Genomic DNA, 13,365 nt, shown 5'->3' on the forward strand with positions numbered 1-13,365 from the left:
CTTCCTCTGTACTTCTATTTAGGCCTGTTCCAGTTTTCTTCTTGGGTATTTCTGGACACGAGTACGTATCATTGAAATATTCCCACTAACCACAGATAAGGAAGAGACTTTGGACACGTCAATCCACTGGGCCAACAGGGCATGAATGACTGTGAGTACATGAATCGTTTCTAATTCCATGTCTTCGGGATCTAGAAGGAAAACTCTGTATCCTATAATGAAGGGTTCTTACATAACTAAGTTTAGGACTACTTTGTGTTTACACAAAAATATGCCTCAGACCAACTATTTCAAAGAAATGAGTTGGTTTTGGTTTTCCTTGAATATGGAGGAAGCCGGATTGTTTGTAGGAATTATTACTGCTATATATCAGTTAGCCATGGAATTAAGTCCTCATTTCCTTTAGCTAGTGGATTTAATGCACCCAAAAGATTAATAATAGTGGAGAAAACCAGGTCATTAGATCGGTGTCTATATAACCGATTTGTTTTGCAAGTTCTTCAACCCATTGGAAATTTTATAGGCATCTGGAAAACATAGTAGTGGATGAGGTGGGGAGCTCTAGTTCAGATATTGTTGGTTGGTTATTTAAGCCAAAGAACTAGTAAACTCTATTAAAAATGAGTCATGTCATTATCAATGTTCTGTTGAAACAGTCAGTTTAATTATCATCTTATTTCAGTTGTCCATATAACAACAAAGCACATACAAGTTGAGCAGTGGAGGAACATTAACTTGTGGTCCCCACTTGCTCCCCTTTTGCCTCAAATCTTGGCCTAGGGCCCAAGCACATTAGCATTGGTCTGATGGAGTTTTTCACTGCTTCACGTCAGTTAGACCAATGCTATTGCTGAGTATGTTACCTACAGGTTCAAAAAACAAAAAACTAAAAATTGGCAGAGCCTTCTTCCTAAAGAGTCCCTCTGCTTCCAGGATGAAAGAAAGGGTGTTAGTAGAGAAAAGGTAAACAAGAGTGGCAGAGAAAGGCAAGATAAGATTCACTGCCGGAACAGATTTGGCCCGAACTTTCTACTACTAAGTTAATAAGTCAAATCCTATGAAAGAAGACAATAATTCAAACTAGAGGTAAGTAGATTGTTCTACTCTCTTTGTGTACCGTAAATGAGAATTGTATGAATTTACCCAACCTGACTCACATTGTGAGAACATAACTTGTTTGGAAGGGTTAGGTTTGTTTTGGCAAAGGTTGAATGCCTCACTTTGCCTTCCTGTTCTTTTGTTTAAGGGGCAAATGATGCTCATTTGACATATCTTGTGAGAATTGGCATCTCAGTTTCTGGGCTGGAAAGATAGAGGAGGAAATGAAAGCACCATGTTTTCATTATGCTTGAAGTTACTTATCTGCAAAGAGATTCTTCACCAACTGAATCTATTTGTCCATATTCTGCCTCTCAGTGCAGTTGCCTATGTTGTAATGTTACATTTTGTATCTAATATTTCTTGCTAGTGTTTAGAAATCATTGTGCCTACATTGGTCTTCATCAATAATTTTATGTAACATAATCCATCACCATATTGGATGTTGGGGCAAGGAGAAGGGCATTACTTTGTCTTTCACTTGCTGTTCAGACAGCTCTCTCATATTGATTTCTTGGCTTGTGTGTTCATTAGATGATGATTTGCACTTTTCCTGTATTGTGTTTATCCAGATTATGTTTCAGATGTGCCTACAACATATCATCATTAACAACAAACATTTATTGAACCCTTATGGGCTTTGGATAAGGCTCCAGGCTAGGTACTAGGGACAAGATGAATTTAATGTGATCCCTACCCTGGAGGATTTTATTATCTAGTGCACCATGTTTGTTTAAAAAAAAAAAAATTTAATGGCTTACACCCAGTGAGTGCTAAAGGCAATAAATGCTCTTGGAGTTCAGGGAAGGGAGTTATTGGTGTGGGCTAGTCTGGTCAGGGAAGGCTTTATGAACGGGATGAAATTTGAGTGTCTTCATAAAGGACGAGGATATTTTTATGGGATACTGAATATAATGAATTTCTGTATACCTCTGTAACAGGTTAAAAACTGAGTACTGCCTGTATCCTTATGAGATCAGACAAGATCAGACATGTTCAGGGTAGTATGGCTGTAGTAATTCCTGTATCTTTAATACAATTCCGTTATTAGTCATTTATGAACTCAGACAGACAATCAACACTCACCTGTCTTTCTAAAGAAAATAGTTATTTACTTGGCTATGCTGGGTCTTACTTGCAACATGCAGGATCCTCCATCTTTGTTGCAGCATGCAGGACATTAGTTGTGGCCTGTGGGATCTGGTTCCTCAACTAGGGCTTGAACCTAGGCCCCCTGCAATGGGAGCCCAGAGTCTTAGACCACCAGGGAAGTCTCTGACCCGCTTGCTACAATACTTCTTGCAGAGTTTTATTGTTAATAGCCTCACGTACCTCATCATATACAGCAAGGAAAAGCCAGTCAGTCTGTCAACTTTCTCATTAAGAGGTATCTGGGCTGTTTGCTGACTTTTAAGATTGTCTTCTACTTTGCCTACAACTTGCTCTAGTTTGTGTGAGTGAGTGAAAGTCGCTTGGTCGTGTGTGACTCTCTGCGACCCCATGGACTGTAACCCTCCAGGCTCCTCTGTCCATGGGAATTCTCCAGGCAAGAATACTGGAGTGGGTTGCCATGCCCTCCTTCAGGGGATCTTCCCAACCCAGGGATTGAACCCAGGTCTTCCGCACTGAGGGTGGATTCTTTAAACTGAGCCACCAGGGAAGCCCTTGCTCTAGTTTTTTGTTTTTTTTTTTTTCCCCTGCTAAAAGCTCTAATAAGGGGAAAAAAATGTGGTAGGGGGTGGTGGTGGTGGATATATTTAATGACTTCTCGAAGCAAAGTGAATTTCAAGGTAATAGATTAGGAAAGAAAAAAAAAAAGAATGACTTTCTCATAAAAGTTGCTGTGCTAATCTTTAAGAAAACTCAAGTTTGACCTTGGAAAAATATTAGTTCCCCAAGGGAAATATGCATTTATGAGCCATTGTAGGGCTTTTCTTCTATAAGAAAGAGACGGTCAGACATTTTTGAAGACTGAAAACTTTGCTTATTACTTTTGGGGCACTTACTAGTTCAGCTAGATATTTACTTCGACTTATTGACAGAAAGCTTGGCAGGAAAACTGTCCATAGCCAGCAGCACCAATATTCTAAGGACTAAGCCCTGTGACTTTCCTAATGCCAGTTCTCTTTCCAGAAGGCTCTCTGTGAATTATGTTATTTTTGAAGAAATCTGTTTTATGACTTATTTTGACTTTGGTGGAAAGAGAGGAAAGGAAGAAATGAAATCCATATTTTCTTCCTTTTGTTTCTTCATGTGGTGTTTACTTAGGGAACCCCTATGGCATACATAGTGTAACATTGCCCCAACTTCCTGTGTTAAACAGGGGAGAAAGGATGGATATTTACATACTCTAAGATAAATGGGTCAGAGAATGGAGGAATAGAGTTCTTTTCTATGACTGTTCTACTTAATCTGATCAAGTGGTAATTGGATTTAAATTTTCTAATTAAATACAATTCAACCTTTTTCATTTTAGAATAGCATCTGAGGTATAATTTGGACAGATATTCGGTGAGTGTGAAGCATAAATGTTCAATCAGGGATATTTCTTTTCACAAGAAGCACCTCTATGTTCCTTTCCCAAGATGGTTGGATGTGTTCATGGAGGGTTTACACGCCATGTGGAGGGAGAGGGAACTGACCTGCTTGTTATCTTCCCTGCTGATCACAGAGTGAGGCTGGTCTTTTCTGGTTCCTGAACACATTGTACTGGTGTCTGCCCACTATGGCTAATCCCACCTGGGTTTTGTGTCATTTTTTGTTTGTTTGTTTTGATGGATCCTGTGCTTCCTTCACACCATCAAAATATATTGTTACCAGTATAACCATGAAGAAGTGTTTGTACTTTTTTTTAAAAAAATCCTACTCATCTAACCTAGTGTTGTAGGGCTCATTATCTTCGTGTTCACCCCACATTAGAGTCTATGGGAACTCAGAGGACCTCTTCATGCAAAGCACAAGTCATATAGAGACAGAGTGCTTGCTCTTGGGCTCCTCTAGTTGCGATTTCTCCAACCATCTTAGGTGTAGAGGAACAGAGCAGCATCAGCCTGAGTGTTCTAGAAGACTCAGGCTAATGTGTTGGGTCAATTAACGCCACATCCTTGATCAAGGCCCACAAAAGCCTGGGCTTTTGATTCTAAGGGAATCTGACTATATTTTCACCCTGGTGGTATCCACACAAAATCCTTCTCTCTTTGCCTAGAATGCTTTATTCTTATCTTACCTAATAGAAACTTCCCTACTGTCTCTAATATCTACAGTAAGAGTTAGGGTAAAGTTTTGCCGCTGAGTTTGCCAAGCTTGGTTTCTGATCTTAAGGGAAGATTCTGGAATTTAGTAAAACCTGTCTCTCTTAACCAAGGCTGATTCTGAAAACAAACAACTTTTTATCAATATGGGACTCAAAATCTAACTTTCTCTATTTATTTGTATTCTTGTTTTAACAGTTCTAGTCATCTCCAAAGCAACTGATGGCTCTAACAAAATAGGAGGAATGTGTGAGAATACACAAAAATATATATTGGCCATTTTATAAAGTCTACCTAAAACCACTGAGGGAAAAGGGCAAGGCTCTGAATAGTTACTTAAGTATGATTGTAGTGGATTCCCTGGGGGCTTAGATGGTAAAGAATCTGCCTGCAATGCAGGAGACCTAGTTTCCATCCCTGAGTTGGGAAGATCCCCTGAAGAAGGGAATGGCATCCCACACCAATATTCCTGCCTGTAGAAGCCCATGGACAGAGGAGCCTGGTGGGCTACAGTCCTTGGGGTTGTAAAGAGTCTGACATGACTGAGTGAGTAACATGCATGGTTGTAGAGAAAGCACAAAGTTGGACCACAGTGGGTTGGAACAATGAAGAATGGCTCCTCGGAGGCAGTGGAGCTTGATTTGGATCTCAGGGATAGAAGTAGAGTAGGTGTGAAGAAGAGGGAATGGATTTTTAATCAGATTTAATACTTTCTTTCCACATGCTTCCAGAGCTCCGTATTTACACTTCATATATCACTCTTAGTGGGTTTTTATAATTAATTTTTTATTGGAGTATAGTTGATTTACAGTGTTGTGTTAGTTTCTATTGTATAGAAAATCAGTCAGTTATACATACATAGACAAATATGCACTTTCTTAAGATTCTATTCCCATATAGGACTTACAGAATATTGAATAGAGTTCCTTGTGCTATACTGTAGCACAAGTTATGTTGTGCTACTACTTACGTAGCACAACAACTAGTTATGTAGCATAACAACTAGTTATGTATCTTACTAGTTATGTTGTGTGTAGTAGTATGTATATGTCAATTCCAGTCTCCCAATACATCCTACCCCTACCCTAACCCTCATTGTAGTTTTGATTTTTATTTCTCTAATAATCTGTGGGGCTTCCAATGTTGAGTGTATTTTCATGTGCCTCTTGGTTATCTGTATGCCTTCTTTGGATAAATGTCTATTTATGTCTTCTGTTCATTATTTGATTGGATTGTTTAGTTTTTTGATATTGAGGTGAATGAGTTGTTTGTATATTTTGGAGATTAATCCCTTGTTGGTTGCTTCATTTTCAAATATTTCTTTCCCCCTTTCTGTGGGCTTTCTTTTTGTTTTGTTTCCTTTTCTGTGCAAAAGCTTTTAAGTATAATTAGGTTCCATTTGTTGATTTTTGTTTTTATTTTCATTACCCTCAGAAATAGATCAAAAATGTCTTGCTGCAATTTATGTCAGGGAGTGTTCTGCCTATGTTTTCCTCTAAGAGTTTTATAGTATCTGTCCTTACATTTAGGTTTTTAATTCTTTTTGAGTTTATCTTTATGTATGGTGTTAGAGAATGTGCTAATTTCTATCTTCTACACATTGCTGACTTGAGTTTAATGTAGAGTCTAATGTATTGGGTCAATTAACTCCACATCCTTGATCAAGGCCCACAAAAGTCTGGGCTTTTGATTCTAAGGGAATCTGAATATTTCCCCAGCTCCACTTATTGAAGAAACTGTCTTTTGTCCATTGTATATTCTTGTCTCCTTTGTCATAGATTAGGTGACCATAGATGTGTGGATTTATCTCTGGGTTTCCTATCCTGTTCCATTGATCTGTATTTCTCTTTTGTGCCAGTACCATACTGTTTTGATTACTGTAGCTTTGTAGCATAGTCTGAAGCCAGGGAGCCAGATTCCTCACACTCTGTTTTCCTTTCTCAAGACTGCCTTGGCCATTCTGGGTCTTTTGTGTTTCCATACAAATTACAAAAAGTTTTTACTCTAATTCTGTAAAAAAAAAAAAAAAAAGCTATTGGTAATTTGATAAAGATTGAACTGAATCTGTCAATTGCTTTAGATAGTATAGTCATTTTGACAATATTGATTCTTCCAGTATTAGAACATAGTATATCTATCTGTTTGCATCATCTTTGATTTCTTTCTTCAGTTATCTTACAGATTTTTGAGTATAGGTTTTTGCCTCTTTGTTGTTGTTTAGTCACTGAGTCATGCCTGACTCTTTCGTGACTCCATGGACTTTAGCCCACCAGGCTCCTCTGTCCATGAGATTTCCCAGGCAAGACTATTGGAGTGGGTTGCCATTTTCTTCTCCAATTCGTCTCTTTAGGTAGGTTTATTCCTAGATATTTTATTCTTTCTGATGTCATGATGAATGGGATGATTTCCTTAATTTTTCTCACTCTCTTTCAATTTTAGTGTATTGCAGTGCCAGAGATTTCTGTATATGAATCTTTTCTTTGGACTCTTTTGCATCTTAGCTGCTGCATGTGAGATCGCTCATTGTGGCATGTGGGCTTCTCTCTCGCCGTTGCGTGTGGCTCCAGAGCATGTGGGCTCAATAATTGCACTGTGTGCTTAGTTGCCCTGTGACATGTGGGATCTTAGTTCTCCCATCAGGGATTGAACCTGCATCCCCTGCACTGGAAGGCAGATTTTTAACCACTGGACCACCAGGGAAGTCCCTGTGAATTGATTTTGTATTCTGCAACTTTATCAAATTTATTGATGAGCTCTAGTAGTTTTCTGGTAGCATCTTTAGGATTTTCTATGTTTAGTATCATGTCATCTACAGACAGAGACAGTTTTACTTCCCTTACAACATAAGTGAAGTCACTCAGTCGCGTCTGACTCTTAGCGACCCCATGGACTGCAGCCTACCAGGCTATTCCATCCATGGTATTTTCTAGGCAAGAGTACTGGAGTGGGTTGCCATTTCCTTCTCCATGGAGCTTCCCGACCCAGGGATCGAACCCAGGTCTCCCACACTGTAGACAGATGCTTTACCGTCTGAGCCACCAGGGATTTCCTTTTATTTCTTTTTCTTTTCTGACTGCCATGGCTAAGACTTCCAAAACTGTGTTGAATAATAGTGCTGAGAGTGGATATCTTTGTCTTTTTCCTAATCTTAGAAGAAATGCTTTCATCTTTTCACCACTGAGAATGATGTTTGCTGTGTGTTTGTCATATATGACCTCTATCATGTCGAGGTAGCTTCCTTCTCTGCCCACTTTCTAGAGAGTTTTTATCATAAATGGGTGCTGAATTTTGTCAAAGCTTTTCTGCATCGACTGAGATGATCATATGGGTTTAGTTTTTCAGGTTGCTAATATGGTATATCACATTGATTGATTTATGGATGTTGAAGAATCTTTTCATCTCTGGGATTAATCTCATTTGATCATGGTGTATGATCCTTTAATGTGTTGTTGGATTCGGTTTGCTAGTATTTTGTTAAGGATTTTTGAGTCTATGTTTATCAGTGATATTGGCCTGTAATTTTTTTTTTAATGATATCTTTGTCTGATTGTGGTATCAAGGTGATGGCAGCCTCGTAGAATGAGCTTGGGAGTGTCCTTTCCTTTGTTAGGACAGTTTTTATTGTCTCTGAGTTACTCATGGGTATACCTTGCTATAAGATAATAAATTACTTGCAGAGAGGGACAAACACTTTTTGAATTTATATCTACAATATTACTTAGCCATGTGCTTATATACATTAGGTCTTCATATACATTCAAAATGTAACATGTTAAAACCTTAGATTTAAAATTTTTCCCCTTAGCTCTCACTTTTAAAACTGCTGAGTTCTTTCACAAAACTCCTGTATTAAAGAAAAATGCTTTTAAAAAATCTGAATAGAGATTTACCTGATATTCTTTAATATATTACTCTTTTTTCTTTCTTAATGTCCCACCCTTATTATCTATGGGATTTCCATATATCGGTCATCTAAAGTTGCTGTCTGTTTTTTGTCTGGTAAAATATGCATAACATGAAATTTACCATTTTGACCATGTTCCACCCCCCCCCCAATATTCAACCAATATTTATTAAGTGCTTACTCCATGATAAGCAGTGTAGTGAGGGTGGGGATGAGTTCAAGCCACAAGAGGACAATGGTGCTAGTTCCTGACTAATAGATTGTCTCAGTCATTTTGCTTGTTTCATCCTGATTCTGTGTTTCATATTCTTTATTTAAGTCCTGAAAATTAAGGTGGTATAAATTCTCAGGATTGGGTTCAGGCCGTCACTTGGTGATCAGATGGTTATAGGGCCACACAGTCCAGGAGTCAACAGCCTTTCAAGATAGAAATAGGTCATGGAAGAGACCAAAGTCACCAATTCACAAGACCAAGATAAGTCTTCATTTGTGGTACTAATATTGACCCTAGGTTTACACAATTTTTTGCCCTTACAACTCCACCCTCTAAGGCCAAACTCTGTGGACCACAGCAAGATATGTTGATTTCTTTCTCTCTCTCTTTTTTTTTTTTTTTTTGTTTTTGCTTGACCACTTTTAAGCGTGCAGTTCATTGGCTTCAAGTATATTCATGTTGTTTTGCAGCCATTACCACAATCCATCTCTGAGCTTTTCATCATCCTAAATTAAAACTCTGTATTCATTAGACAGTAAAACCCCATTTCCCATCCCTCCCCAAGTCCCAGGTAACCAGTATTCTACTTTCTGTCACTATGAATTTGACTACCTAAGGTACCTTATATAAGTGGAATCATACTGTAGCTGTCCTTTGGTGCCTCTTATTTCACTTTGCATAATGTCTTTAAGGTGTGTCAGTGTTGTAGCATGTGTTAGAATTTCCTTCCTTTTTAAGGCTGAATACTATCTCATTGCTTGTATATACCACATTTTGTGTACCCATCACCTCAAGTCTGTGGTGTAGATAAAATGCTCATTACTATCCAATAGGCACTTACATGCATCTCTGGGTATTATTTGGTAACTTGATCCTTTTTATATTGTGAAATACTTGACCATTTGATGGAAGAAAGTTAAATATGATCCTTTCTAAGAAAAAAAGAATGTTACTAGAAATAGCACTTCATCTAATGCCACTAATAGTAGTTTTAAGGTCAGCTAGGGTAGTAGCTTAGATTTTTAAAGGAAAAGCAAAGATGTTTTTATTTTATATCTTAAAGTTTCCTTTATTCTGTAAGTCATTGAAGTGGTGAGAGACATCAAGCTGATGTTCCCCAGGCCAATAATGCTGAAAGATCCTTTGCACAGAAGAGGTGCAGAAGGTCAAACTTGTGAGTGCTTCTTCCAGTGGCACCCTGCAGATTCTCCTGTTACACACACATTTTAAAGTCTCTGAAAAGTTTTTCTGCTTAAAGAAAACAAAAACAAAAAGCAAAAACTCCCCATGCTTCATTTACTTTATCTAGCCTTTTCCAAGTACATCTGAACTCAAAATAATTTTTCAGTCGTTATTTTGGTAAAACTTCAACATGCTCTGGATTAAAACAAGGTACAATCTTTAGAAGATAGCAAAAGTGAGAGCACCTGAAAAAGTGGGTCCTCTCAGAGCTTTGAGCTGAGTGGATCGTGATACACAGACAAGTAATTTCCCCCTATTTTTGCATAATTAAGACAAAGGCACTTAGATTCATAGTCAGCTAATTCATTCGCTACTTGTTTAAAAAAAATTATTTAGCTAAACTCAAGAATTTATTTTGTGTCCACTTAAAGAGCATCGAGAAAAAGATATAGGAAACAGTATTTTTTGTCTACACTTTTGTGGATGGGATAGTAATGTTATTTAAATAAATTTATTTTAAAAAATAAAATTTATTTAAATAAAATTTGCTTAAATCAAGCTTTTCTCAGTCTTATGATCTCTTGAAGCAAGTAATAAAGAACTGAGTCTTAGCCAAGCTTTCCTTAAGTGGTAGAGTCCATTAAAGGGAAGGAGGTGATGGGTTGAAGGAGATTATCAGAGTTGTGTGTGAAATATTAAGGGAGCTCACAGAAAAAGATGCACTTGAAAAAGAGGAAAGAGAACTTTTAAAAAATCAGTTTTATGTTTCTGTAGGCCTCAAATGCCAATTACTAAGAACTTTATAACTTGGTAAGTTTTGCATTGTTTTTAAACTCTGTTTTCTGAACTTTCTCGATTATGCACATTTAGCTTTCTTTTAAGCAAGCAAGAGGGTTATTGAGGGATGTGGGGGACAGGAAAATATATTCAGAAACTATATTTTAAGAATGAGAGTGTCCTTGCAATAAAAAGGAGTGGGCAGCAATGCATAAGGAGAGCCGGGAGGCAAACAACCCACACACAAAATCAAGAGTAAATAAATTGTGAAGCTATTAAAGGTTAAAGAGGTAGTCCCCAAGGCGGACACTTGTTTCAGGTTAAGGCTTTGAATCTTAATTCAAAGATAGTTGTTCTATTGGGAGCTAAGTTTATGTAGTCAGGCTTTCTGACCACTAGTCAGCATGCAGTGGATACTTGGTGTATAAATGGTGGTCTTAGAACTCAATAACATTATTAGATGAAACAAAAAAGAATGATGTTGATCTTTACCAGGTGAAGTCATTCATAACAGAGCTAGAAAATGCTCACTATTGGTAGTAAGCATGTAGATGATTTGAAAGGTGGAAAATTCCATAAGAATAAAATGCCACCCAGTCATATTTAAAGCAAGCCACCTAGTTGAGTGACCCTTCACTGGCTTTATCTTGCAGGAGAGTTTCTCTGAGATAAATGCCATTTAGAAAGAAATGCCAAGTCTTTTAGGTAATCAGAGGTATCCAGATAATTATGACTCACAGACTGAATGTCAGTTCTGTCATTGCTCAATCCTAGGTTCCTGGATTCTGTCAAGGGCATTGTTTATCAGATAAAATATTTCAGGCAACCATTAATTCATCAAACTCAGACAGTGGTTTTAAATTTACCTGATTTAGACTTGACTCATTTCCATTGGTAAGCCTGTCTATCCTCCTGATGTCACAGGCCTTGGGACAGGCTATGAAGCTATTGCAGATATAAGCTGAAAATATGTGGAAGCCTGCACTGGAACTCTGAATCATCAGGCGTAGAAACTGATCTTGAACCAACTCAAACAAAAACGAGGACGTTGGGATCTGTATGAGTTTTCTAGGGCTGCCATAACAAAGTGCCACAGATGAGGTGGTTTAACAGACATTTAGTTCTGGAGGTTAGAAGCCCAAGATCAAGGTGTCGGCAGTTTGGTTTTCTTTCTGGGGCCTCTTCTCAGCTTGCAGATGGCTGCTTTATCTCTGTATCCTCACGTGATCTTTTTTCTGTACTTCTGAGCCCCTGGTGTCTCTCAGTGTATCCAAATTTCCTTGTTCTTATAGAGACATCAGTGATACTAGATTAGGGCCCTCCATAACACCTTTATATTAACTTAATTTCCTCTTTTAAAGTTCTGTTATCTAACAGAGTCACTTTCTGAGGTACTGAGAGTTAGAGATTCAACATTTGAATTTGGGAGGGGGCACAATTCAGCCTCAAAATATGGTCATTGCTCAAATCTTCTGACTGGGAGGGCAAGAGCTTAACTGGGAAAATAAGAGCTCAAAAGTGGTCAAGATTCTGTTCCTCTAAATGCCATTCTCTCTCAGGTGGTTTCACCATTCTAGAAGTGCTTCTCCATAGGAGGGAACCACGGCCTCCAGCCTTGCTGACCTCTCATCTTTAGTGCATTATTAGGGAGGAAAGGAAATGCCTCTTCCCAGCTTGAGTTTGAAATATCCTGGAGAAAGCCACTGACTGATCTATCTTGCATCAGGTGGTTTTCCATGAACTGTTGTGGCTACAGCTGTGAGAACTTTGGTTCAAATTCAGCCAGAGCCTATGGCCACAGGCTGATCAGTCACTGCAGATCAGTCACTGAAGCCAGGGAGATAGGATTTTACCAAAATTGTAGCCCTTATGTGGAACATAATTCAGGAAGAGGAGTCGTTCTCCCAAAGTACCTTACCACAGGAGAAGTGAGATCTAAACACGCACTCCGGTGTATCTTTGGGGGAGTCAAACATATTTCAATGCAATGTCAAAAAGGACTCTGAATAGTGGTCTAAGGTAACTCTAATCTGGAAAAATGCAAAGCGTGCTAGGGCAGCACTTGGTAGGAACACCCAACAGGGTTTTGAGGAATCAGTAAAGACAATGACCTTAAAGAAAATTCCCAGGAGGAGAAGGCTCACCAAGTGGAGTGAGGCAAACAGATGAAATGCAAAGTTTTGTGTGGGAAGTTTAGGGAGCTTGTAGGTATTTCAACATGGTGGTGTGAAATGTAAAAGTTGAGACTAGAGAGTCCATGTCTTAAGAACAAGCAGTTTGAAAGGCCCACAGTGGATCCAAAGTGATTCTATGTGTCTTACTGTTGTCCCAATGAAACAACAAAGCTTAGAACTTCCATGAAGATAAAGGTATGAAGAAGAAAAGGAAGAAGGTAAAATAATTTGGTTTGGTTTTTCTTATAAAGCTTAACATTCCCCATAGAGAAGCACTAGTTTGGGCTGTGACTCTGGACTAGGAACATCCCTTCTTTGGTTCTCAGTTTACTGATTTATATCAAGTGAAAGGATTATTTTTGTATGAATTGTTAAAACCCTGCCAGGTGAGCTGGTTGCTACCTACCTTTCTATCCAACAAATGTATACCTTGAATACTGATTGTCAGCTCCAAATGGCCTTAGTGCTGACCTCAGTTTTGTTTTATGCAGGTAAGTGCCAGAAGCCCAGACACAGCTTCTCAGAAGAGATGTGGTCTCTCTCTCTCTCTCTCCCTTTTTTTTCCCCCTCTTCGTTGTGCTGTGTACCTTGGAGGATCTTAGTTCCCTGACTGGGGACTGAACCCAGATTTTCAGCAGTGAAAGAAGAGTCCTGAACACTGGATAGCCAGGGAATTCCCCTGATCTCAGTTATGGAATGCAAAGATCTGTATTTGGCCTGGGTTTTGTCTATGAAAAACTGCAGAAAAATAATCGAGGCTTAATG

At 38.5% G+C, this 13,365-nt stretch overlaps 1 protein-coding gene across 1 annotated transcript in view; it reads left to right on the forward strand.

Annotated features, from left to right (window-relative positions):
- Window positions 1–13,365, forward strand: part of SLC14A2 (solute carrier family 14 member 2) — a 495,750-nt gene that overhangs the window by 12,908 nt on the left and 469,477 nt on the right. The window contains exon 2 of the mRNA XM_069569056.1: window positions 23–151. The gene's annotated coding sequence lies outside the window, so the exon portion shown is untranslated. The remainder of the gene's footprint in view (window positions 1–22; window positions 152–13,365) is intronic.

This window comes from Ovis canadensis, chromosome 23, assembly GCF_042477335.2.
Source record: "Ovis canadensis isolate MfBH-ARS-UI-01 breed Bighorn chromosome 23, ARS-UI_OviCan_v2, whole genome shotgun sequence".
NCBI classification, from domain to species: Eukaryota; Metazoa; Chordata; class Mammalia; order Artiodactyla; family Bovidae; genus Ovis; species Ovis canadensis.